The 27,346-nt window shown below is 48.3% G+C and overlaps 1 long non-coding RNA gene across 2 annotated transcripts; it reads right to left on the bottom strand.

The window, feature by feature from the left end:
• Positions 1 to 134: 134 nt before the first annotated feature.
• LOC140905145 (uncharacterized) lies at positions 135 to 27,346 on the bottom strand. 2 transcript variants are annotated; one of them, XR_012156769.1, is made up of 5 exons: positions 26,818 to 27,346; positions 7,751 to 7,794; positions 4,488 to 4,709; positions 1,938 to 2,042; positions 135 to 439 (listed from the first exon to the last, which is right to left on the bottom strand). It is a non-coding gene; the product is annotated as an uncharacterized lncRNA (long non-coding RNA). The 2 variants fall into 2 exon arrangements; XR_012156770.1 differs by lacking the exon at positions 1,938 to 2,042.

Genomic DNA, 27,346 nt, shown 5'->3' with positions numbered 1-27,346 from the left:
AGTAATTCCATAGAACATTTTGACATTAAACCTAAAAAAATAGATTAATTGTTTTGTGTGAATTTTTCAGTAGATATAAAAGATGAAAAAATGATAACACTTAAGACTGGGGACTTGTTTATTCAGATCCTCTGTAAGTAGTAACATTCCACAGACTTTAATAGAACTTTACCAGTTTGCAGCCAGCTGAGCACCTGGCCCCATTGACTGAACAGAGAGAACAGGATTACAAGATCCTTTAAATTATTGTACCATTGGGCCCTGACACTGCCATGGAAGACCAGCTTTCATGGGTGTGGGACAAAATATAGAAGTAATCACCATGTGCATTTAATTCTCTGCGAAAGCTTCCAGGAAGCCTGACAGTTTGGTTCCAGTTTAGAAGGGATTATTTAGCCAGCCAGTCAATTACTGTGCACCAAACACCTTGTTGCAGTATCTAAAATAAAAATACAAGAACTTTAATTGTGTGCATTGTTTCGACAGTACTATAATATGAGCTCTATTCTTGGTGAGGTTGCTTTATGTAAACAGAAACATTCACAGTAGTATTCCAAAGGCTGTCTTTCTTCAGGAAGATATCTAATGGGGGGACAAAGGAGAGGTGTCATAAATATAAAGGGAAGGGTAAACACCTTTAAAATCCCTCCTAGCCAGAGGAAAAACCCTTTCACCTGTAAAGGGTTAAGAAGCTAGGATAACCTCGCTGGCACCTGACCAAAATAACCAATGAGGAGACAAGATACTTTCAAAAGCTGGGAGGAGGGAGAGAAAAAAAGCCTCTCTCTGTCTGTCTATGTGATGCTTTTGCTGGGGACAGAACAGGAATGGAGTCTTAGAATTTAGTAAGTAATCTAGCTAGATATGCGTTAGATTCTGATTTCTTTGAATGGCTGAGAAAATAAGCTGTGCTGAATGGAATGGGTATTCCTGCTTTTTGTGTCTTTTTGTAACTTAAGGTTTTGCCTAGAGGGTTCTCTATGTTTTGAATCTAATTACCCTGTAAGGTATTTACCATCCTGATTTTACAGAGGTGATTCTTTTTACTTTTTCTTCTATTAAAATTCTTCTTTTAAGAAACTGAATGCTTTTTCATTGTTCTTAAGATCCAAGGGTTTGGGTCTGTTTTCACCTCTGCAAAATGGTGAGCATTTTTACCAAACCTTCCCCAGAAAGTGTGTGGGGGGTAACATTTGGGAGGATTTGGGGGCAGGAAAGAAGTTTCCAAACGGACTTTTTCCTAATAATAATACCGGTTAGACGTTTGCTGGTGGCAGCGAAAGTCCAAGGGCAAAAGGTAAAATAGTTTGTACCTTGGAGAAGTTTTAACCTAAGCTGGTAAAAATAAGCTTTGGAGGTTTTCATGCAGGTCCCCACATCTGTACCCTAGAGTTCAGACTGGGGAAGGAACCTTGACAAGAGGGTTCAGTTTCCAGATTGGAAGCCAGACTGTGACTATCAACATAAATCCCTGAACTGTTACTCTTGACCTGAAATGAATTTGAAATAGAAGTCTATGGGTGAAGGGAACTGTTTTTTTTTTTCTCTTCTGTCTTTTCCATGCCATCCCCTATGTGTGGAATAGCCTCCCATAAGATAAATACCCTCATATGCCCTTCAAGTTACTCTGTAAAATTCACCTAATCTGCAAAGCCTTCCTATGTTGAACTCCCCTTCAATGTCCTTCTATCTTCTTTTATTATAATAACTAATTTTACATGCATCATTTTTACCTACATAGACTATGTCCTTTAAGCTGGATCTTTCTCTTTATATATCACACATATAGCACTACATAAGTAGTATGCAATATCCATTTCCTTTCCCATGAGCCACCAAGCACACTACAAAGAAGGCAATTAAAGAAAATAAAAACTCAACAGCTCTGATTTAAATAAATCCAAAATACTAAAAAGAATTTTAAAAAAATGCATTACCTTCTTCTCCATTTCTGTTAATTTACTTTTTACGTGTCATTCCTTCCTTGCCTATTTTCTCTCTTTTTAAGACTATTTCCTCCTTCATTTCCATAATACTTGTCTCTGCATGGAGGAGACTGATGGTCAAAATGGAGTCGCTTTAGATAAACAAGGAGTACATCTTTACTCCATGTCTCATGAATTTATCAATTGAAATGACAATTCCACTGGAAAATCGATATATAGAAAGCAAGAGATATTTGAGGTTGTCAGGTAAGCTCAGGAAAACAGACTACTTCAAAATCCCATGCTTAAGTGAGGAGACTACAATATGATAGATTTCAATTATATCTTGCAAAGTAGACTTCTCTTCACATTCACTGATCCATGTTCTCCTCTCCACATGTTCCCTCTATCAATCAAATCACCACCAAAAAAAAAAAATCACAAATGATGGTAGAAACTAACTACATTTTCCATCTTTGGCAAAAACAATGAGGAGACCGGTGGCACCTTAAAGACTAACAGATTTATTTAGGCACTCCTTGTTGTTTTTGTGTATTCAGACTAACATGGCTACCCCTCTGATACTTGGCATCTTTGGCAGTTGTCCCTGTGTTTTCTTCTATTTATGAACAGTTCAAACTTGTAGTGTATCTAAATCTTTAATGTTCCAGACCATCTGGTGTGCGCTTTGTCTGGTTTGCATGCATTTTTGAACACTGTCATTTGAAAAAGTAGTCTGATAAAATATTATATACTTTTCAAGAATGAGTTGAAATAACAAATAATCATCCAACGTGAAGTACAATGGTGGTATATAGAAGTGGGGCCAATATTGGAGGACAACGTGATTATCAGTGCATTTCACTTACCACTTCTCAAAGCGAGAAGATATTATTAAAATGTGGCTCCACCATGAGACCTTTGAGGAAATTATATGGGATTCTGCAAGTATGAAACTGCATGTACTAGTCTCCTGGATCTTCCATGCTCTTGGTAATACAGGATTGGCATAGCTGATCAAGTCAATGTTCCCTCTAGTCTAATATCCTATTTCTGACACTGGTCAATATCAGATGGTCCAGAGAAAGGTGTAAAAAGCCCTGTAATGAAAAATCCAGAGATCTTCAGCTACATAGGTGTGTTCAGAACACTATGTCCACTGTACCCACAGCCTACTTTCTGCTACCTCTATTAGCAGGTTATCTTTATTTTCCTGTCTCCATCATGAAAATTTCACTTCAGTAATGAATATTTGAATATGATACAAAGTGTTCACTATTCTAGAAGTTCCCACCCTCTTTTACTACTTTTTATCAAGTTGTGTTTTCTGGCCAGTTAAGCTTCTAGTTTTTTGGCTTATTTACTTTATCTTCCAGGTTGTTTTCTCTTGTTCAGTGTTAGGCCCCAGCTCTGAAAATTACACTTGTACCAGATTTTACATACAAGTAGTCCGATCAGGTTAAGCACATGCATGACTGTTTGCAACACTGGGGCCTAGTTTGTTAGGTTTTTTTTTAAGCTACAGAAGCACCACATGGGGATTGTATTTCACATTGTGTTTTACATGTGTCTTGTACTTTGGACAGGTGTACTTTATAAAACCATTATAAATAAATATACAAGTATGAGTATATTTGGCACTCAGATATGTATCTACAAAACAGCTGCCTCTGATTTTTCTGTTGGGGATATCCGTGCCCTGATAGATCTAGTAAATCAATACAAATACTACTAATTATTAATGCTGGATATAACCTACTGTTGGAAGACAATTTACAGTAAGGACCACAATGTTTTATCACTTTACAAAATGGCTTTTTTTTTGTTTTCAGAAATTGTTTATGAAAAAGGAGGGCAAGAACTGACAATATGTATTTGTGTAAATTAGGAGGCGTCAATCTTTAACTTTTCCAAATGCTGTGTTTAATTTTATTATGTGTGAATGCAATCTACCAATGGATTCTCTTGTATTGTATTTTATTGAATACAATTGTATTATGTAATCCTCCTGTCTATTGGTAAAAAGATATTTTTCCCATCCCTATATTTGATTTTTGAAACTGTGCTCCAACCTTATTTATTTGTCGATATGTTCTTTCAAAATATTATTTCTTTCCTTCCAGCTGTGCATACAGAAGTACTCTGATTCCCCTATAAGGTCCATGCTTTCCATTGTGAGATTCTTTTAACTGACTTCAATACTCTTCAGATCAGGCTGTGAAATATCTGTGGCCAAATTTCCTTTTATTGTAACATCCACTGAATGCATCAGATGAAGTGAGCTCACAAAAGCTTATGCTCAAATAAATTTGTTAGTCTCTAAGGTGCCACAAGTACTCCTTTTCTTTTTGCAGATACAGACTAACATGTCTGTATCCTCTAGTCTAATATCCTATCTCTGACACTGGTGAATATCAGATGCTCCAGAGAAAGGATAAAAAGTAGGATTTAAGTGGTTCCAAGTAATAACAGACAGAACAAAATAAGTTACCAAGCAAAATGAAACAAAACACGCAAGTCTAAGCCTAATACATTAAGAAACTGCAGACAGGTAAATCTCACCCTTAGAGATGTTCCAATAAGCTTCTTTCATAAACTGGACTCCTTCCTAGTCTGGATCCAGCAATCACACACAGCCCTGTAGTTACTGTCCTTTGTTCCAGTTTCTTCCAGGCATCTCTTGGGGGTGAAAAGGCCATGTCTTGAGCCAGCTGAAGACAAAATGGAGGGGTTTCCAGGACCTTTTATATTCTTGCTCCTGTGGGTGGAAACCCCGTTGTTCTCCTGTGCAAAATCACAGCAACAAGATAGAGTTTGTAGCCACCTGGGCAAGTCACATGTTCATGAATGATTCAGCTTTTTGCAGGCCAACGCCATTGTTTACATGTTAATTTGAACATTCCCAGGAAAGCTCAGATGTGGATTGGCATCTCCCAAAGTTCATTGTCAGTTAGGTGTTTCTTGTTTGGGCACTTACTGAAAATAGTCCTTTCTCAAGAAGCTGACCAGATGCTTCACTGAGGCTACTTAGAATCAAACATATTGAGATACAAGTACACAGCCAATATTCATAACTTCAGATACAAAAATGATACACGCAGACAGCATAATCATAACCAGCAAATTACAACCTTTCTATAGACACCTTTCTTGACCTTCTTTGTACAAGATTTGGTGCAACTATAGGGCCTTGGTTGCAACAATGATCTATACCAGAGGTCAGCAACCTTTTAGAAGTGGTGTGCCGAGTCTTCATTTATTCACTTTAATTTAAGGTTTTGTGTGCCAATAATACATTTTAACGTTTTTTAGACGGTCTCGCTCTATAAGTCTATATATTATATAACTAAACTATTGTCGTATGTAAACAAGGTTTTCAAAATTTTTAAGAAGCTTAATTTAAAATTAAATTAAAATGCTGATCTTACACCGCTGTCCCACTCAGCCCATTGCCGGCCTGGGGTTCCGTTCACCTAGGCCGGCAGCAGGCTGAGCGGGGCCTGCGGCCGGGACCCCGGCTGGCAAGGGGCTGGCAGCCAGAACCCCAGACCAGCAGTGGGCTGAGCGGGGCCAGCCGCCGGCACCCCAGACCAGCACTGGGCTGAGCAGCTCAGCCCGCTGCCTCTCAGTCCGCTGCCTGTCTGGGGTTCCGTCTGCCAGATCCTGCCAGCCAGGGTCCCAGCTGCCGGCCCCGCTCAGCCCGCTGCTGGTCTGGGGTCCCGGTCCTGTCCACCTGAAGTAGGTACCTGTCTTCTCCCTGGTTCTAGCCATTCTCTGCTGCTCTCTGCACTGAGATGAGGGTTGGAGTGTGCTGAGACCAGGCTGGGGGTGAAGAAGCAGGTTGGGATGCAGGGCCTGGCCAGGAGCTAGAATGAGGGAGGGGGCTCAGGGTTGGGGCAGGAGGTTTGGGTGTAGAGCGCTTACCTGGGCAGCTCCCATTTGGTGTGAGGGATGCAGGTGGGAATGTGGGGTGTGTGTGTGCAGGAGCTTCCATTTGGTGCTCAGGGCACGGGGCTGGGTGTCTGTGAGGAGGGTGCAGGAGTCAGGGCAGGGGGCTGAGTATGTGGGGGGAGGTGGTGGAGTCAGGGTGCAGGGGGGTGGGGGGTGCAGGGGTCAGAGCAGAGGGCTGGGGGTGTGTAGGGGGGTGCATGGGTCAGGGCAGAGGGATGGAGGGTGTGGGGGGGTTCAGGGTCAGGGCAGAGGGCTGGGGATGTGTGAGGGGGTGCAGGGGTCAGGGCAGAGGGCTGGGAGTGTGGGCTGGGATCGTGGGGGTGCTGCCATTCCCCTGCCCTGAGCAGCTCACGGCAGGGGGCTGGAGGGGATATGCCATGATTCCACCCCCCTCCCCAAGGTCCCCGGAGCAGAGAGCGCGCTGTGGTTCTGCTCTTCCCTCTCCCCTCCGTAGCAAGGGCCGTCAGCTGATCGGCCTCAGGGAGGGAGAGAAGGAGGGGCAGGAACCTGGCACACTGGGGGAAGAGGCGGGGGGAGGGGGAAGCTTACCTGCCCTGCAAGGAGAGAGCGGTGGGCAGAAAAGAGCGGGCCGGGCCAGGCAGGAATTTTAATGGCACGCTGCTGTCTGCCGGGGCCCAGAAGACAGCAGCGTGCCATTAAAAATTGGCTCGCGTGCTGTCTTTTGCACACGGGCCATAGGTTGCTGACCCTGATCTATAAGGTCACAGTTCATGTCAATAACGTCACTGGGGGAACTAAAGTTGGATCTCTCACAGTCTGGAAGAATGTCCTAAACACTGGACTGAACGTTATAAGAGAACTCAGTGCCTCTTCATCCTGGTTGATTTGTGCAGAGTTAGGCAGCCTCTGAGCATGACTATCAGATCAGGTCTTTTGGGTAAAATAGGAGAAGGAGACTCTATCTTCTCCCAACTTGTGGATTACACTAGGGCTTACATGTGAGATAGGCAAGAGGGCTCCTAGACTGAGGTCACACTGCACAAACCCGGAGGCAGAAACATAGATAGCTAGGGATCTTTTATAGCAAAAATTGGAAGTATCTACACATGGTTAGGCAGCAGCCTTCAGGAGGTGTTATATATCACAGTGGTGCTTAAATCTTGGCTTTACCTGCCTTTGTGGATCTGGGCCTTTCCACCTTCCTCAATTATAGTGCTCCAAAGGTGATTGGGGCAGCTGCCTTTTGCACAGCTATCAGGGGGCTGGTGTAAGCTGGGAACTTACACTGGCATAGCTGTGTCTCTGAGGGATATGAAAAATCCACACTGCTGAGAAACGCAGATATGCCGGCCTAACCCCCCAGTGTAGACAGCACTAGGTCAACAGAAGAATGTTCCATCGATGTAGCTGCCACCCCCTGGGGAGGTGGATTACCTACACGGACGGGAGAACCCCTCCCATTGGCATAGGTAGTGTCTACACTGAAATGCTGCAGCGGCGTAGGTACAGCACTGCAGCTGTGCTTCTGTGGTGGTTTAAGTGACATTCCCTAATACTCTGACCCAGGAAAACACTTAGGTCCAGATTATTAAAGGTATTTATGTGTTGCTGTGCTCAGCGTCATGACATCTAACTGATTTAGGAGCCTAAATCTCATTTTCAAAAGGGACTTAAGGTATATCTACAGTGCAATAAAACACCCATGGCTGACCCACAACAGCTGACTTGGACTCAAGTTGCAAGGCTATAAAATTGCAGTGTAGAAGTTCTGGCTCAGGCTGGAGCCTGGGCTTTGGGATCCTGCGAGTCCAAACATCTATTCAGCTGCATAGATACTTAAAGTCTAGATCCCATCGACAATCAATGGGATTTAGATTCCTAAATACCTAAATCCCTCTTGAAATACTACTCACTTGTTTAAAGTTATGCACATGCACATTCTTTGCAGGATCAGGGCCTAAAGAAAAAAAAAACACATTTATTTGCTGGATTGCAGCCAGAGTTAGGAACAGCTCTCCTTGAACATCCTTCAACTTTATCTGTGCTCTCATAGAGTATGTGTACACAGCAATTAAACACTCATGGTTGGCTCATGTCAGCTGGCTCTGGCTCAGGAAATTGTGGTGTAGATGTTCCAGCACAGGCTGGACTCTGGGCTCTGAGAATCTCCCCTGACACAGGGTCCCAGAGCTCGGGCTAGCCTGAATTTTTACACCAGTTTTACAGCCCAATAGCACAAACCCCATGAGCCGGAATCAGCTGACATGGGCCAGTCATGGTTGTTTAACTGCTGTGTAGACCTACCCTGAGACTCCCACTGAAGTCAATGGAGGTTCATGCATGCACATCCAGTTGCTTGATTTGGCCCTTATTTCATTCAAACCATCTTTAAGGAAACTATCTGATGAACTCTGCCCATATCTCTCAGGTTTTCATTGGTCCTCTCAGCTGTCACTTTTTGATTTCCTTGGAATCCCACACCCTAGTCCAAACTCACTTCATCCATGGATTGTATCATATTGATTTTCTCTCTAATGATATTTTAACAAAAAACAAATTTGGCTGCCTGTGAGTTATTTCCTTCTCACAGAGATCATTGTTATCCCTTCAGATCTCCCATAGCACCAATCTGTTTTTCTTTCTTCCCTGAATAAGATATTTCCTATTCACCCCCACAAGGCAATCACATTAGATGAAAGCTTTATCTTAACATTTCTGCCTCTAAACATGCATTTGGCTTGAAGTCCAACGAAAGTTGCAATCTGCCACAAAATATGTCCTACTATTTTCATGTTAGTTTAGGAGACATAATGAATATCAAAGAAAATTTGGAGATGGTTCACCATAATGGATTTGTGCAATTCTAACAATTAATCTTGTTAATCAGCTTTCAATTCTGAGAGGGATTTAATATATCTTCTGGGTGTAATGTATTATTATAACTATTATTAATTAATTATTAATTGTTATTATTATTGTTTTCAAAATGTATTTTCAAACTAGACTGTAACAACCATTTTGGAGAAAATATGAAGTTTTTCTTATACCTTTGTGACCTGGTAAAAACATTCACGATGGTTTCTGGATACACTCATAACATTTTTCACAGGAAGAAATTTGATGTCTTTATGAAAGAGAAACTTGCATGTGTGCTTTTACAAAGATCACAGTTAATTTCCTTCGATGTACATCACAGCCCTCTCTTGTGCCTATTATATACTCAGGCTACTACACTACAGCTGATGTAAACCCTGAGCATGACTCTGGGCAGTGGGGAGTTTGTCTGGATGGGAACTGTGGTGACACAAATCACCAGCAAATTTTCCTCCACCAAGGGGCATTCAGCCAGCCAACACAGATATCAGCGTGACCATAGCACGCACGGCAATCTGCTTATTCACTGCATCGCTGCTGCACATTTTCCCCCCATGGTATTTAAGTCCATTGTTTAGTTGAAACGTTTAAATTACTGTTTATCATTTTCAAAATAAGATGTATTCATAGAATATGAAAATTATTTTGTGACTTAGAAAAAATGAGGCAAGTTCCCTGTATCTGCTTTATAATGAATCATGCGGAGTTTGAAGCAAGCATAATTCCGGCCAGTTATGCCACTTTTCATCTCAGGAGTGCATGCATTTGATGAGACCATTCTATTTATACTCCTGTTGAGAAGATTTTAATCCACCTCTTTTCTCCTCTCATCCCATACTTATGAAGATATCGAGCCGGATCTTCAGTTGCTGGAAATCATGTAGTTCCATTGATTACAGTGGAGCTATGTCAATTCACACCAGATAAAGATCTAGCCCATCATTAGCACTGGCATTAAAAAGAGCTCAAGACAGGGAGCAAATAGAAGCAACAGCACTGCTCCTCAGCAAAAGACCAGAGGGAATTTCCTGGAGGGTTCTGTCTAGCGTGAAGTCAGGAAGGTTATCTCAGGTGACTGTGTGAAGCTCCCTATAGCCGTGTTAGTCCCAGGATATTAGAGAGACAAGGTGGGTGAGGTATTACACCTCCGACGATTGGGATTTTATTTCTCCTAGCAAGAAAAATGCACCCTGTGCTACCTGTGCTTTATGTAAAAAGAGATATGAGTAGAAGTAAGGTGACTGTAAAATTGAGCACTACTCCTAAACTGCTCAATTTGAGTTCCCTTCCAGCAATTCTATCACCAGCTTCCCACACTTCAGAAATGGTCGCATCTGATATGGAAGATCGGCCTGGGAAATACGAAGGTAATAAATGTGGTAAGCTGAATTGCTCTCTCAGATGCACTCTTTGCACTTATAGATTATGTGATGCATTTTCAATTCCATTTCCTTGCTCCAGATCTTATTTCCTCTTCCTTTCCCATCCAGTAATAAAACCCATTAGAAGGAGTGAGTATAACTGTGCTGTGACAGCTAAACCCTTGAATGCCTCTCTGGGCCAGATATTCAGCTGGTGTAAATTGGCACAGCTGCATGGAAGTGAGTGGATGTAAATGAAGTCAGTGAAGCCATGCCAGTATACACCATTTGAGGGTCTGATTCTTTGCCCTTCTTATTTAATCTGTGAGGCATATTTTAGGACTGTACTATACTAGAGCACTATTTCTCCCAACATTGTTACAAAAATGCTTCTGTCTGTATACTCAATAAGGGACACATCCTGCCAGAGATGGTGCAAGAGATGCAGTCATGCCAGAGCCCACAAGGGACTCAGCAGCTGGAGAAAAGGCATGCTGAGAGGCAAGAACAAAGTCTGAGCCTAGCTGCACCTCACAGCTTGAGGACAAGGTTTCTGTGCAGGAGCAGGCACTTGCTTCATGGTGCCTGGAACAGAAACAGCTGCTAAGGGAGGAGGCCAGAGCTCAGCAGAAAGAACTGTTTGCATGGCTGATGCCACTAATGGCTGCAAGTGTGCCGGTTCCTGCTGCATCACCCATGCCACAGCCTGAATCCCCTGAATGGTACCCTGTGACGAAGCCTAGAAACAGCTTTGAAAAAAACTTCATGGCTGGTTGGGTCATGCAATTGGGCTCCATGAGTCGCTGGGCAGCACAACTTTGCCCCATGTAGTTCTCCATACTGACCCCATCCCCATGGATGCCTCTACTCCCTTCCTCCAGCACTAAGTGCACAGCAAATGGGAAAGGAACGGAAAAGAGAATGAGGATAGTAACTCCTCTTATGCCAATGTCATTTGATGTGACTAGTGTCCTAGCCTGTCCATGAATGTAGACTCCTGGTTGGCCAAAAAAAAACTCTGTCATCATGAACTTTCCCAGTGATATCCATGTAGACATTCATAAATCATGCTCTGTGATCCACTAGATCCTGCACAGCAATGGAGTAGTATCCTTTGCAGTTTACATCAGAAACCTCAGCTACAGATGACTTTCCAACACCAAAGTGGTTGTCAACAGACCTGTAGCAGCCTGGGGTAGCCAGCTTTCAGATGGTTACAGCAATATGCTTCTGGACAAGGAGGGTTGGGCAAGCAATTCACCAAGTTCCAGCAATGTAGCTTTCTTCATGCAAAAGTTCTGGACCCACTGCTGGTCATCCTAGGTCTGCCTGATGATGTGATCCCACCCGTCTGTGCTCGTGGACCTGCTCCAGAAGTGCCAGTCTATGCAGGGAGCCTCAGTAGCTGTACCGAGTGACATGACCAGCTTCAGCCAGTGTGAGTCTGCCATATCCGTGTCCTTCTCCTCCTGATCCATCACAAACTCTATCAGGCGCCTTTGGTGGGTCAAAAAATGCTGCTGAAATGTCCACGAGAGTCTCACAGAAGCTGTGCCCATTTTCTGATGTAGAAGTGAAAGCACAAGCAAGAGAAAATCTTCAGAAGTCTCCTCCTCCATGTTACTGGCTTTGATTGCTGGGAATGCACAGACCAAAACGAATCCTTGGCAGGCTGTGTTGGCAGGCTGTTCAAACTTCCTGTAATGTGCAGGGTGGACTGTCAAGTTTTCCCAAAGTACACCATGGTCAAAGGGATAGACAGGCCACATTTTGGGAGGGTGTTTCGGGAATCTGGAGTATGGTTTATTTCAGGTCTATGAGCTGCAGTGTGGACAGCAGAGCCTGGGTTAGAAAAATTTTAATGTAGGTTTTAAAATCGGTGCAGTTGCTCAAGCCCTGGGTTCTCTAACCCAGGGTCAGATGACTTGAGTCCCACTAACTGTGCAGTATTGACATACCCATAATAGAATCCAGGCTCTGGCTGCTGATGCTAGCAGCAGTGGTGTGGCTGGCTCTGCACTAAAGAGCACCTGGTCGCCTTCTCCTTGGCCACCCTGCTCCCCCCACCCCTGAGAGTACAGGAGCTCAGCTTCGATTGCTGCCCCCTCTGTACCAACCTGAAGGCTGAATCATGCGGAGTGTACATGCTGGGCTGCACTGCTGGGCTGCCACTGCTAGCCACTCCCAGCACTGAGCTGCCCCTGCAGGCATTAGTGCAGCCAAAGCCCGGAAGTCTAGATGGCAGTGAAACAGCCCCACAGCCTGAGCCCTGTGAGCCTGAGTTGCCTGGCATGTGCCAGCTGCATGTGTCTAGTTGTTATGTAGACATACCCGCATTGGATAACTTAGGCAGCTCCCCAACTTGTGTGCTGGCTTTTGTGGATCCCATTTTAGGAACGTATCTCCCCTCATACATTGTATAGGGATCCTGGGCACCTAATACAGACTTTGTGGATTTCAGTATTGGTCCTGTGATTTTTCTAGGCGCCTAAAAGTTAAGCATCCCAATGCCAAAGTCCCTTGGTGAATTCGGGCCTAGGCCATGAATAAGGAGCAAGCCCTAAATTGGTAGTAACTATTCATTAACTCACTATCCCTACTGCATAATACCCTCATCTTCAAGACAATGAAAGGGTAACAGCCCCCAAGTATTATGCAGACATTACATAAATACCTTCCATAAACAAAGAAGGCAACTGTTCTACATTATTTTCAAAATGTACCATTGATACTTGGAGGATATTGCTGACAGGATTTATAGCTTGTGTGTTGGTTTTCTGTCTGATGTCCTCTAATCCTTAACCCCCAATTTTATGCAAAAAAAGAATGGGGGGGGACATGAATTCCTCAGGGAACCTGGGAGTGGGGTATAAGTCCTTCATCTGTTGTTCATTAGTTTTATCGAGCAGCTCCTGAAAGCTGTTAACTAGCACTTAGTGACCTACATGAAGAGTAGGGTGAGTTCAGCGAAGCTACTAATGGGAAATGTTCTCATTACAAAACCCATCGTCATAATGGATAGCACTTGGCATCTTTGATGGCAGTCTCAATAGAGACTGAATGGGCATGGAGACTGAATTACCACCTGATCTCTCCAAAGCAGGGTTAAGGAACATCAGTGAGGGGAAACTTGCTCTACCCCGCCAAGTCTGTACCTCTTTTGTGGATAGAAGTTATCCATTGCTAATGCTGTCAGTAAGTGCTGATTACTAATCTATTTTACTCAGGTTTTTATACCTCCTCATCACCACAGTACCTGAGCAGCTTCCAGTAATGCATTAAGCAACATAACTAATATCTGTGACATATGGTTGGCTCTCTTACGGTGAGTTGGTGTTGTAGGGTCAAGCCCCGTCTCAACATGTGGTTCATAGATGAGCAAACAGTAGAGCTCTAATAAAAGGTCAGTAGATTTCCGTGGGACTACTCATAGTAGTAAGCACTACTCTTAGTAGTGAGTGTTTGGAGGCTTGGGTCCTTAAAGTGTTTGAAGTCCTGATATCAGCACTGGGATAACAGGGTAGACATTTTAAAATGGCCTAAATATCAATTTACTCCGCTAGAATCTGTGTGCATTACAATATATTATGATTGTCTTAAATTTGTCTTTTCAAGTGCTTACAGGGTTAATTTGGGAGCTTGAGGAATGGGCTGCACCAATCAAATGACACTTTATTTGTAATTGTTAAGTTCACTGTGAAATAAAATGTACTGATCACTATGATTTTTTTTTTGATATTCTGATGCTTTAATTTGAAAGTGAAATTGCAACATTTAGCAGGCTAGTTAATTAATTAGTACCAAGCTGACTGCTGAGTAACAGTTTGTTTACTTTAAGTACTAATTAAACTGACAATGAATTACCCATGTGTCTTGTTGAAATGGTTGTTCATGACACAATTTAAGCTCTCTAGTGGAAAACTGGTATTTCTTGGGGGAAAAAATAGTCCTAAAAAATGATATGTTGTCATCGACTATACTGGTCGAAACATACTGAAACATTTTTTTTGTTCTAGACTGCTGCACTTATCATGTACTATAGTTTTGTCTACCTGGTAGAGAAATTCTTTTTGACTCCATAAATACAGTACATGTTGCCATGACAATTGTTATGCTCTGCAAATACACAGATTTTTGCTTTGTATCTGAAAAGAATCTCAGCACTTTGAGTCATATTTAAAATTTATTAGTTGCTAAGTGTGGAAGAATGCATTTAAAGGTTCCTATTGTGCATATCACCTGCCCACCATGTTTTATTTATTATTATAATTATTTAAGTTTTTATCCCTGTCACTTAGAGAGCTTTTCATGCTGCTTCATATTAATGAGTGATTAGAAGTAATATTTTAGCTTCCTGTTGGGAAGGGTTAGGGTAGGTATCCTATAGTGTAAGTTTCAGGTTTTGATGGAAGTATATGGAAATGGTGGCCCTGCGGCTCATGTCCAACCATATCCAGACAGAAGGAAATGGGGAGCTGCATCTGTACACTTTCAAAGGTATGCTGCCATTCTTCATGAGATATGACAAAATATGCAAGGTGGGGTGCCATCTACATCACAGAAATGCATCATCCACTGGCTAAAGTGCTCAAGGAACTCCAGCGAGGAAACTTTGTTGTGAAGAAATCATGTGGGAAGCTCAACCAAGTGAACCCTGATAAAAGCCAAGACTGGCTTAATGGCATAGGAAAGGAAGGAAGTGGAATTGTAGGCATCACCAATCATTAGTCAGCCTTCCGCAGATGAACCTTGTCTTGCAACCTGAGAGTCCATAATCACAGCAGACACCAAAGACATGTTCCATGTTGGTTTGGATGATCAACTTAATCACAATGTCAAAAAAAGGCAGCTAAGCAACATGACAGTGAAGATGAGGATGTGTTCTTATGCATACTTCAAAGTTTCAAGGTTTGCTCTGGGGAAGAACCAACCACTTCGTTTCAAAATATTGAAACAAAATACCTGGCTACTGAAGTCATACAAAATACACTGCTGAATGCAAAGATCCAAGAACATGTGCAACTGAACATCTCTGATGCAAGAGGGAGAGTCTTGATGTGTATACAGTCATGATGCACTGCCAAAAATAATGCTCCAATTTTTTCATGATGTATGAGGTGGAAAAAGAAGTAAAAGGAAAGGCCTCAACTATGAAGGACAGAAATATTCTTCAGCAATTTATCACAGATTAGGAACCAGCAAGACAGTGAGTTCACAAAAAAAAAAAAATGAAATAATTGAAACTTGCAGTCTGCCCTGGGTGTGGTATTCTCGGTACAGTCCACCCCTGGCACTCGGTTACACTAGCTATCTCTGTGTGTGTGGGCTGCAGCCGGCCAGCCACTCCTTGGCTCTTACCAGCCTCAGGTTTATTGCAGGGTGACGCCAACACTCCCAGAGGTAGATTTCCCCAAAGCAGTGTATGTCCTGTACTGCTCAGCTCTCTCCTGGACAATACCAGTTTATATAAAGTCTGTTATTTCTTTAATAGGTATGATATGCACACAAATAGTGTTTCCCAAACACTTCAATTTAAACAAACTGGATTATATAAAGCAATAAAACAAGTTTATTAACTACAAAGAGAGAGATTTTAAGTGAGTACAAGTAATGAGGAATAAAAGTCAGAACTAGTGACAAAAATAAAGTTAAAATGCTTCTAGTCCCAAGCCTAACAAACAATATCAGATTCAAGCAAAGTTTCTCACCATGTGCTTTCAGCAGTCTTACTAACCTACCCTCTAGGTAAAGAACCATTATCCCAGAAGCCTTTGCTGCTTCAGGTTTAGAGAATTGATGGGCAGGGAGGGAGAGGGAGTGGGAGTCCCTTAAGGTGTTTGCCCCTCCTTTTTCTAGTTGATCTCATTTTTGAAAAAAAAAGTTTCCTGCTGTGTACCAAGAGACAAAATATCTGTGTAGAAGAATGTTCTCTACTGTTTTATTCTCACCTGTCTGAGCTTCTTTTGTCTCCCCTTCCCGCTTGATGACTCTGTTTACTACTTAAATGCAGATTATGCAGAGCTTATTAACCCTATACAGTGGAATCTTATAATTTCACATGCAATGTTGCCACACATTTTATTAGGACAATACTGACCAGCAAAAAATGAGTTTTCAAATGTTACCTGTTAGGGGGCTTATTCCTTCACCCACTTACTTCCCTGGTCCTTCTCGCATGAACAGAGAGCAACAATACCTGAAGTCCAAAGGTGCAAACAATTCAATGTTTATTGGGGTGAACTTCCAGCAAGCATGATTCCAGTTTCCTTCCTTAGTGTCCCTCTTCCCAGCTCTGACACCACAGAGCCTTACACCTGTGTCCCTGTTCCCATTCCTGCCCTTAGCAAAACATGATTCCAATTCCCCACCCCCATACCCCCCACACACACACTTCGTGATTGACTGCAGACTATATAGTAAAACTTGAGTTCTGCTTAGCTATACCTTAACCAATCATTTTTCTGAAATTTTTAACTAACCAATCCTAACATATTGTAACATGATTATTTAACCAATGATATCCCACCACCGTAATTAGTTTACACCCAGCAAAATTAATTATACAGCAGACAAGAAACAATCACAGACCCAGACAGAGATTATACAGACAAGCAATAGGCAAATGGGGACTACAGTGATAGAACAACAAAGAAATGAGGATTTCACATCCGAACTATTGATAAGTGAGTTCTTGCCAGACAGGATGCTATCAAACTAAATTTCCTTTTACATCTTCTAGGCACTTCCCTTTCTCTGGAGGCGATATGCGTTATCAGGATAGGACTGTATTCCTAACAGCCAAATAGCACCTTATTTCAACGTGACTAGGTTGGAATGTGAGGATGTAACCATTCATAGAATCATAGAATATCAGAGTTGGAAGGGACCTCAGGAGGTCATCTAGTCCAACCCCTTGCACAAAGCAGGACCAACCCCCAATTAAATCATCCCAGCCAGGGCTTTGTCAAGCCTGACTTTAAAAACTTCTAAGGAAGGAGATTCCACCACCTCCCTAGGTAATGCATTCCTGTGTTTCACCACCCTCCCAGTGAAAAACTTTTTCCTAATATCCAACCTAAACCTCTCCCACTGCAACTGGAGACCATTACTCCTTGTTCTGTCATCTGCTACCACTGAGAACAGTCTAGATCCATCCTCTTTGGAACCCTATTTCAGGTAGTTGAAAGCAGCTATCAAATCCCCCCTCATTCTTCTCTTCCTCAGAGTAAACAATCCCAGTTCCCTCAGCCTCTCCTCATAAGTCATGTGTTCCAGACCCCTAATCGTTTTTGATGCCCTCCGCTGGATGTTTTCCAATATTTCCACACCCTTCTTGTAGTGTGGGGCCCAAAACTGGACACAATACTCCAGATGAGGCCTCACCAATGTCAAATAGAGGGAAACGATCACGTCCCTCGATCTGCTGGCAATGTCCCTACATATACATCCCAAAATGCTATTGGCCTTCTTGGAAACAATGGCACACTGTTGACTCATATCAAGCTTCTTGTCCACTGTAACCCCTAGGTCCTCTTCTGCAGAACTGCTGCCTAGCCATTCGGTCCCTAGTCTGTAGCGGTGCATGGGATTCTTCCGTCCTTTTAAGTGCAGGACTCTGCACTTGTCCTTGTTGAACCTCATCAGATTTCTTTTGGCCCAATCCTCTAATTTGTCTAGGGCCCTCTATATCCTATCCCTACCCTCGAGCGTATCTACCTCTCCTCCCAGTTTAGTGTCATCTGCAAACTTGCTGAGGGTGCAATCCACACCATCCTCCAGGTCATTTATGAAGATATTGAACAAAACCGGCCCCAGGACCGACCCTTGGGGCACTCCACTTGATACTGGCTGCCAACTAGACATGGAGCCATTGATCACTACCCGTTGAGCCCAGCCTAGCCAGCTTTCTATCCACCTTATAGTGCATTCATCAAACCCATACTTCTTTAACTTGATGGAAAGAATACTGTGGAAGACCATATCAAAAGCTTTGCTAAAGTCAAGGAACAACACGTCCACTGCTTTCCCCTCATCCACAGAGCCAGTTATCTCGTCATAGAAGGCAATTAGATTAGTCAGGCATGACTTGCCCTTGGTGAATCTATGCTGTCTGTTCCTGATCACTTTCCTCTCCTCTAAGCACTTTAGAATTGATTCCTTGAGGACCTGCTCCATGATTTTTCCAGGGATTGAGGTGAGGCTGACTAGCCTGTAGTTCCCAGGATCCTCCTCCTTCCCTTTTTTAAAGATGGGCACTACATTAGCCTTTTTCCAGTTGTCCGGGACTTCCCCCGATCGCCTTCACTTCCCAGCTTATGTCTGCCTCTGCTCTTAGCCAAAGGCCTTAGCCTAAGAACAAGGCCTCAGACTGTCACAGTAAGAGAAGGCTCTTAAACTGGCAGACAGTGATTTTGATTCTTTCTTTTATACCTCTATAATTAGCCAAGTGATAAGAATACTCCTACATTCTTAGAGTATAGGCCTTTACAGACAGGCCTGAATATTGTAACAAAGTTTCTGCTCTACCTTGGTGGGTCTTGCGCTTATTGGCAGATTTGCTTGCCTTGGAGCTTCAAGGCAGCCCTCAGCTTGGCCGTTTTCCTGAATTCACAGTCTAGCTCAACTCCTCCTGTGTCTGACCAGGAGTTGGGAGGATTTGTGGGGAACCCAGGCCTGCCCTCTACTCCGGGGTCCAGCCCAGGGCCCTGTGGAATGCAGCTGTCTAGAGTGCCTCCTGGAACAGCTGTGCGACAGCTACAACTCCCTGGGCTACTTCCCCATGGCCTTCTCCCAACACCTTCTTTATCATCACCATAGGACCTCCTTCCTGGTGTCTGATAATGCTTGTACACCTCAGTCCTCCAACAGTCCACGTTCTCACTCTCAGCTCCTAGTGCCTCTTGCTCCCAGCTCCTCACACGCACACCAGAAACTGAAGTGAGCTCCTTTTTAAAATACAGGTGCCCTGATTAGCCTACCTTAATTGATTCTAGCAGCTTCTTGATTGGCTGCAGGTGTTCTAATCAGCCTGTCTTAATTCTCTCCAGAAGGTTCCTGATTGTTCTGGAACCTTCCCTGTTAGGAAACGGAACGTCTTTTGCTTGCTCCTCAGCTATCTGCTTTCTGTTCTTTCCTAAAGCCCCCTGGCCCGGATTTTTCTTACTTTTTGCACCTACCTTAGTCCCCTCCCCGACCGGGCCAGACGCTTTTTTGTTTTTTCTTTTCATTTTTTGTGTTTTTTTCCGTCTACGTCCTTCGCCGGCCAATCCCCCCCCCCACGCCTGCTTTCGAGCGCAGCTATTTGCCTCAGCTGAGCCCCAGGAGGAGGGGGGGGAAGATTGCTGATTTTGCTGTCCGGAGGGGGGAGTGGAAACCCCCAGACCCAGCCATTTTGCCAGCAGCCCGGACCTTATAACATTCTTAACATACCGGAGGACTTGGAACACAGCCAACACAGCCGGAGACGGAGATTTCATCGGACAGAAGAAATAATATAAATCATCGTGACGGAGGCCGTAAGATTGAGTAACTTTCTGAATTATACTCTCGTGGGGGGGAGTTTGACTGTGATTACTTGCGTTTGTGGCGGCACAGGGGGTGTGGCGTGGAGACCCCCACCCCCGATCCATTGGTGCCCCAACCCCCCCATCATTATTACAACTGTCACGGCCCCCCCGCAGTCTGTCCTTGCTGGCAATCTGCCATCTCCCTTCGGATCCAGCTGTTTGCTTTGAACTTTGCCTTCCGGACCGGACCTAACAACCGACCAACCGAGACTCTTTGGACAAACGTGTGTGGGTCTGCACCCCCCCCCCGGATTGCTTATCCCACAACTTGCCCCTTTTACTGGACCCCGATTTTGTTCCCCCCGCTCCTCCCAGCCCCCCTCCCTCGGCATTTTTTCCCTTCCCGTCCGCAGCCAGCGGAAGGAGGGGCTATTCTGCCTTCTCCCCTCCCCCCTCCTCCTTCCGGTGTCTCCCTGTCTCTCCCTGCTCACAAGGGCGGGGAACGAGAGGGGCGAGACTGCTTCAATAAAATTAGTTGTCCCTTCCCCACCACCACCCCAGCCCAACCCCCAAGGTCCCCCGCCTACTACTATTGTTAAGGTACTTGCCACCCCCCCTGCTGGGGCACCGGTAGCAGGAGGCACCAGGGTGATTGCTGCTGCTGCTGCACCCACCCCCGCCCCAGATTCTAGGAAACCCCCCCCCCGGTTCGCCAGAAGGGCCAGGGCGGGTGGAAGGGAAAGGGCCCCGCTAAAACCACTGAGCCCTCCATGGCAGGGGCTGCCCCCACCGCTGCGGCCTCGTCATCAACCGTGGCGCCCCTCCCAGCGTTTCCCTCCACCAGCTTTGCGATTGTCCCTCCCCCGGCCCCCAGGACGTATGCCCGGGCGGCAGCGGGCTCCCCGCTGCCTGCCGCCTCGTTATCTCGCCCCTCCCCTGCCTCCGCCACCATCACCAGCGGCCGAGGCCCTTTCCCCGCCTTGACCAGGAAGCACGGCGTCCGTTGCCTCCTGGTGCCCGCCTCGCCCCGCGTGGAGACATACGTGCAGGCGTTGGCGAAGGTGGTAGGACCCACGGCTATTGTGGCGGCCTCCAAGATGTATGGGAAGGTCGTTTTCTTCTTAGCCTCGGAGGATGCCGCCCAGGAGGCGGTGGAGAGGGGCCTGACGGTAGGGGGGGTGTTTGTCCCCCTAGAACCGTCAGAAGACCTGGGCGTTCGCCTCGTCCTTACCTCCGTTCCTCCCTTCTTACCCAATGCTGCCCTGTTACCCGCTCTTTCCACCCTGGGGAAACTTGTTTCTGTCATCAGCCCTCTCCCGTTGGGCTGCAAGGACCCCACCCTCTGTCACATTTTTTCGTTCCGCCGGCAAGTGCAGCTTCTACCACCAGCAAGGGCGCGTGACGGAGAGGCGCTTGAGGGGTCCTTTCTAGTCCCCTACGAGGGAGCCCGCTATCGGGTCTTTTATTCTACCGGAGATGCCCGGTGCTACCTCTGCCGCTCAGCGGGGCATGTCCGCAGAGACTGCCCTTTGGCTCGGGGGGGAGGGGCACCCGAAATCCCCGAGACCCGGCAGGACATCGGCCCCGTCGCTGCCGACGCCCCTGGCTGCCCAGTGCCTGAAACCAACCCTCCTCCTACTCGACCCATCGCTGCTCCCGTCCGGGCCCAAGAGATACCTTCCCTACAATGCCCGGGCGAGCAAGGGGTTTCCACCCTTGCTAGTACCAACCCAATAGAGCCCATGGAGGAGGGTGTGGCAAGGATATTATCGGGTGTAAGAGAGGGCCCCCCCCAAGGAGAAGCCCCCGCCCCTAATGTTGCCCCACCGCTACCTCCCCGAACCCCTAAACCATCGCCTCCGCCCCCCGACACGACCCCTGCTAACCAACCCCCAGATGATGCTATGGGAGGCTGGACCCTAGTCCAGGGGAAGCGAGGCAAGCGGAAGGCTCGAGCTCCGCTGCATCCACCCGACGCGGAAGCCCCCCGGAAGACCAGGAAAGGAGGCACTGCTATCGAGCCTCCCGCCACGGCCGCGAGCGAGATCCATCCGCCGGTGTCAGGAGGGGAAGACGGACTGGCATTGGAGGGCAGAATCCCCCCTCCACGGGAAACCCTCCCCTCCGAGACTTCTGAGGACACCCCTTCTCCCTGGACGCTACCCGAACCCCCCGCGGACCCCGAGGTGGCCGTTGAGGCGGGCCCTAGAGGAGAGGCCCCCGGGGTGGCAGGAGTTGGCCTCTCCTCCGTGTATGCGGAGACTGAGGCCCTAGATTTAACCCCGGTCACCCAGGGAGGGGATGATTTGCTGCCGGCTGGCCTCGAGCTGGGCAGCCTTACCCCAGCCTCCCTTTCCCCATGCTCCCTCCCCCTTTTTGCCTTCCCGGGTGAGCACCCTGCAGAAGGCGGTCCACCACCTGATGCCGTGACCGCTAAAACCACCATGGAGCCAGCACCTAGCATTATTGGGAGCCCCTCCCCTTCCCCCTTAACCCTTGACTCTGCTCAGGAGGCACTTTCCTTTAGCTGCTCGCCTCCTGCACCCCAGAGCCTTACCCCTGCCCCTGCCCCCACCCCTGCCCCTGCCCAAGGTCCCTCCTCCTGCAATGTTAATGCCGCCCCTGGGGTTATTTCCTTTCCGCCTTTTGCAGACTCCCCCCAGGGGGCAGTCTTTGCACTTTCTAGTCGCGACCCGTTAGGAGTGGCAATTTTTCCCCTGCCATCCCCCTCCACCCCAAGGCGTGAAATGAATTTAATAACCCCAGCCTGTCAGACGCCCCGTCGGTGGTCCGCACCCTGTCTACCTGCCTTAGCGGACCACGAGGCTGTATTAAGAGGCCCATCAGGGAATACCTCGGGAATTGTAACCCCACCCCCCCATGAGCTGCGGCATGCGCTACGGAAGTTCCTAGAGCACTCCCGTGGCGCCCGCGATAGGACACAGCTGGCTCTTCGGCTATGGGGGGACTTTGATCAACTCCTCCAGGCCACAAAGGCCCTTATAAAGGAGGGCAGGGGGCAAGGAAAGCGCGGTGCTGCGGCCTACGAGCGAGCCCGCAGCTTCCGAAGCGATCTACTCACCCACGGGATAGGTCATGGGTTGCTGTGCAACCCGCCGGGAGCCCTGAACCCCCCCGACAATACGAGACCCCCACCCCCCCAGCCCTCCGTATGACGCCTCTTATTATTGCGACCCTGAATACCAGGGGCTGTAGGATGGCTCTCCGCAGGTCCCAGGTGCTCTCTTACCTTCGGGAGGGGAGGTACTCTGTAGTTTTCCTGCAGGAGACCCATACAGACCCGGCCGCCGAGGACAGGTGGCGGCTGGAGTGGGGGGACGGGGTATACTTTAGCCACTTTGCGACCTGGCAGGCTGGAGTGGCAACCCTATTCTCCCCCAACCTACGGCCTGAGGTGCTAGGGGTCAATGAGGCTGTGCCGGGCCACGTGCTGCACCTTCGAGTCCGTATGGAGGGGCTCGTGGTTAATCTTGTTAACATCTATGCCCCGCAAATGAGCTCCAGGCGGCCACAATTTTATCAGCAGGTGTCCGACTTTCTCGGCACCCTGGATTCGCATGAGTGCCTGGTCCTGGGAGGGGACTTTAACACCACCCTCGAGGAACGGGACCGCTCAGGGGCCGAACCGAGTCCGGCCGCTGCAAATATTCTCCAAGGGATAGTCGACCATCACTCCCTAGTGGACGTCTGGCACGACCATCACCCAGATGACACCTCCACGTTCACCTTTGTCCGGGTGGAGGCCCATCGGTCACACCACTCTCAGTTGGACCGTATTTACTTATCCCGTTTCCATCTTTCACAGGCCCACTCCTCCGCCATTCGGCCGGCCCCATTCTCCGATCATCATTTAGTCGCTGTAACGGTTTCCCTCCGTGCAGAGAGACCGGGGCCGGCCTATTGGCACTTTAATAACAGCCTGTTGGAGGACGAGAGCTTTGTGATGTCCTTCCGGGAGTTTTGGCTGGCCTGGCGAGAGCAGTGGCGTGCCTTTCCCTCGGTGTGGCGATGGTGGGATCTCGGGAAGGTGCGTGCCAAGCTCTTCTGCCGTGACTACACTCGGGGCACCAGCCGACGGCGAAATGCGGCGATAGAGCAGCTGGAACGGGAGGTCTTAGAGATGGAGAGGTGCCTGGCCGCCGATCCCGAGGACCCGTCCCTCTGCGGAGCGTGCCGGGAGAAGCGGGAGGAGCTCCGGGCCCTTGAGGACCACCGGGCCCGAGGTGCCTTCGTTCGATCCCGCATCCGCCTCCTTCGGGAGATGGACCGCGGCTCCCGCTTCTTCTATGCCCTGGAGAAAACGAGGGGGGCCAAGAAACACGTCACCTGCCTTCTTGCGGAAGACAGCACCCCCCTCACGGGTCCGGAGGAGATGTGTGGGAGGGCCCGTGACTTCTACACAAGCCTTTTCTCCCCGGACCCGACCGATCCTGACGCTTGCGAGGTGCTCTGGGAGGAACTCCCCACGGTCAGCGTGGGCGACCGAGACCGGCTAGAGCTGCCTCTCACCCTGGCCGAGTTCTCGGAAGCCCTCCGTCGCATGCCCACCAATAAATCTCCGGGCATGGACGGGCTGACCGTGGAGTTTTACCGCGCGTTCTGGGACATTCTCGGCCCAGACCTAGTCACCGTCTGGGCTGAGTCCTTGCAGAGCGGGGTCCTCCCTCTGTCATGCAGGCGAGCGGTGCTCGCTTTGCTGCCGAAGAAGGGGGACCTCCGCGATCTACGAAATTGGCGTCCCGTCTCACTCCTTAGCACGGATTACAAAATCGTAGCGAAAGCAATCTCGCTGCGGTTAGGGTCTGTGATGGCGGACGTGGTCCACCCAGACCAGACCTATACTGTCCCGGGTCGCAGCATTTTCGACAACCTCTTTCTAGTCCGAGACCTTTTGGAACTCGGGCGGAGAGATGGTCTATCGTTCGCCCTCCTGTCTCTTGATCAGGAGAAGGCGTTTGATAGAGTAGACCATGGGTACCTCCTGAGCACTCTGCAGGCATTTGGATTTGGACCTCAGTTTGTGAGTTTTCTCCAGGTGCTGTATGCCTCCGCGGAGTGTTTGGTTAGGCTCAACTGGACCCTGACTGAACCGGTCAGCTTCGGGCGAGGAGTGCAGCAGGGGTGCCCCCTCTCGGGCCAGTTGTATGCTCTGGCGATCGAGCCTTTCCTCTGTCTCCTCCGCAGGAGGATGACAGGGTTGGTGCTGCGGGAGCCGGAGCTGCGGCTGGTCCTGTCGGCGTACGCCGATGACGTACTCCTCGTGGTCCAGGACCCGGGCGACTTGGCGCGAGTGGAGGCATGCCAAGCCATCTATTCGGCAGCCTCCTCCGCCCGAGTCAACTGGGTCAAGAGCTCTGGCTTGGCGGTGGGGGACTGGCGGCAGGTGAGCTCCCTCCACCGGATGGTCTGAAGTGCGGGTGGAAGTGCGGGTCCACTGCTCTATCTCGGCGTTTACCTTTCCGCCACGCATCCTTCCCCGCCGGAGAACTGGCAAAATTTAGAGGGCGGGGTGATAGAGCGGATCCGGAGATGGACGAGGCTACTCCGATGTCTCTCCCTCCGAGGGAGAGCACTGGTGCTTAACCAACTAGTCCTGTCCACGCTCTGGTACAGGCTCAACACCCTGGCCCCGGCCCCGGGTTTCCTGACCCACCTCCGGAGATTGATTCTAGAGTTCTTCTGGTCAGGAATGCACTGGGCCCCTGTTGGAGTTCTTCATCTACCCCTGAAGGAAGGAGGGCAGGGCCTGAAGTGTCTGTACACTCAGGTCCGCGTTTTCCGCCTCCAGGCCCTGCAGAGGCTCTTTTATAGTGCAAGTAGTTCGGCATGGAGCATACTGGCGCACGCCTTCCTGCGCCGTTTCCAAGGGCTTCGATATGACCGGCAGCTCTTTTATCTTTCTCCGAGGGGTTTTCCGTGAGACCTCTCCGGGCTGCCGGTCTTCTACCAGGACCTCCTCCGGACCTGGAAATTGTTTCTAACAACCAGGTCCATGGCGGCCACCGTGGGGGTAGATCTCCTCACGGAGCCCCTGCTACACAACCCCCAGCTCCGTGTGCAGGTGGCGGAGTCCCGCTCGGTGCGCCAGAGGTTGGTCCTGGCGGAAGTTACGAGGGTCGGAGACCTCCTGGACTACGACCGGAGAGACTGGCTGGATCCCCTGATGCTCACTCGGCGCATGGGGCTCTCCAGCCTCCGTACCCCCCAGCGCGTACTTCAGGAGGTGAAGGCCGCCTTGACCCCCGCTGCTCGGGCTTATGTTAGCCGAGCCTTGTGCGAGGGCACACCCCGCCCATCCCTTACCCCAGGCCCACCGGACCTTTCCATCGGGCCCCCACCCCCTAGATCCCAACAAATCCCTCACCCTTTCACTGCAAGCCGGCTGCACGAACTGCAGCCGGTTAGCTTTCAAATTGCTCCACAGAAATACTTATATACACTTACGCTTCACACCCTTCATGCCCACACCCTGGTGTCCCGCCCCGATACAAAGTGGCGGGATCTCCTGCCACCTTTGGAGGGTGAGCAACCTCGGTGGGCCAGCCTGTATTCCACCCTGGTCCCAAGGCCCGTCGGGGACATCAGTTGGCGGCTCCTTCACGGAGCTGTGAGCACGGGTGTGTTTTTGACACGGTTTACCCCCATTCCGGACACTTGTCCTTTCTGTAATGTGAGGGAAACCCTGGCGCACGTGTATTTAGAGTGTGCCAGGTTGCAGCCCCTTTTCCGGCTCCTCACAAATATTCTATTACTCTTCTGGCTTCATTTTTCCCCCCACCTTTTTATCTATACACTTCCCATCCGTGGCCCCACAAAGTCGCGGGATCTTCTGGTCAACCTCCTCCTAGCTTTGGCTAAAACAGCCATTTATAAAACCAGAGAGAGGAGGTTGGCCCATGAAACGTCCTGCGATTGTGGGGCCCTTTTCCGATCCTCAGTACACTCACGTATCCGGGCGGAGTTCCTCTGGGCGGCGTCCACCGACTCCCTTGAAGCCTTCGAGGAGCGGTGGGCGCTGTCTGGGGTTCTCTGCTCGGTGACCCCGTCCGGTTCCCTCCGTCTGACCCTTTGATTGAGGGGAAGAGCGAGAGACGCCAGCCCCAGCCGTTGCCACTGTGGATACCATCATCCCTGTCATCTAGGAGGGGTCCTATAATACATGGGTGTTTACCCCCCCCCCTCCCTAAACTGCCCACCCCGCAGCCGTGCCCATCTTACCGGGCACTCTCAGGAGAGGGAGGATCGGTGACACTGGGCGCGGCACTGGGTAACTCGAGGGGGTGGAAGACCACGAGTGTCGAGGAAGCCCCTCCGCTCTAGGCCACCAGGTAACTCAGGAGGGTGGAAGACCACGAGTGTCGAGGAAGCCCCCCCGCTCTGGGCCCAGGCTAGCCTGAACACTTCTCCCTCCTGAAAGCTGCTGTGTTATACCTTCTGATTGCGTTGTTTTGTTGCATAGTTGTTTTGTTTCCTTTGGTAATTCTGTAAGCGTTACCAATAAACTTTCTTTCTGTTTCAAAAAAAAAAAAAAAAACTTCCCTGTTGGGAAACGGGACGTTCCTCGCTTGTTCCTTAGCTATCTGCTTTCTATTCTTTCCTAAAGCTCCCCGGCCTGGATTTTTCTTACTTTTTGAGCCTGCCTTAGTTCTCCCCCCCGACCGGGCCAGACGCTTTTTTGTTTCGTTTTGTTTTTCTGCCGTTTTTCTGCTACTGTTGAGTGCTGGTCAGCTGCCAACTTGCCGCCAGC

This window comes from Lepidochelys kempii, chromosome 1 (genome assembly GCF_965140265.1).
Source record: "Lepidochelys kempii isolate rLepKem1 chromosome 1, rLepKem1.hap2, whole genome shotgun sequence".
Taxonomy (NCBI): domain Eukaryota; kingdom Metazoa; phylum Chordata; order Testudines; family Cheloniidae; genus Lepidochelys; species Lepidochelys kempii.
Note: the sequence above shows the minus strand (reverse complement) of the source record. Positions and strands in the feature narration are given on the sequence as shown.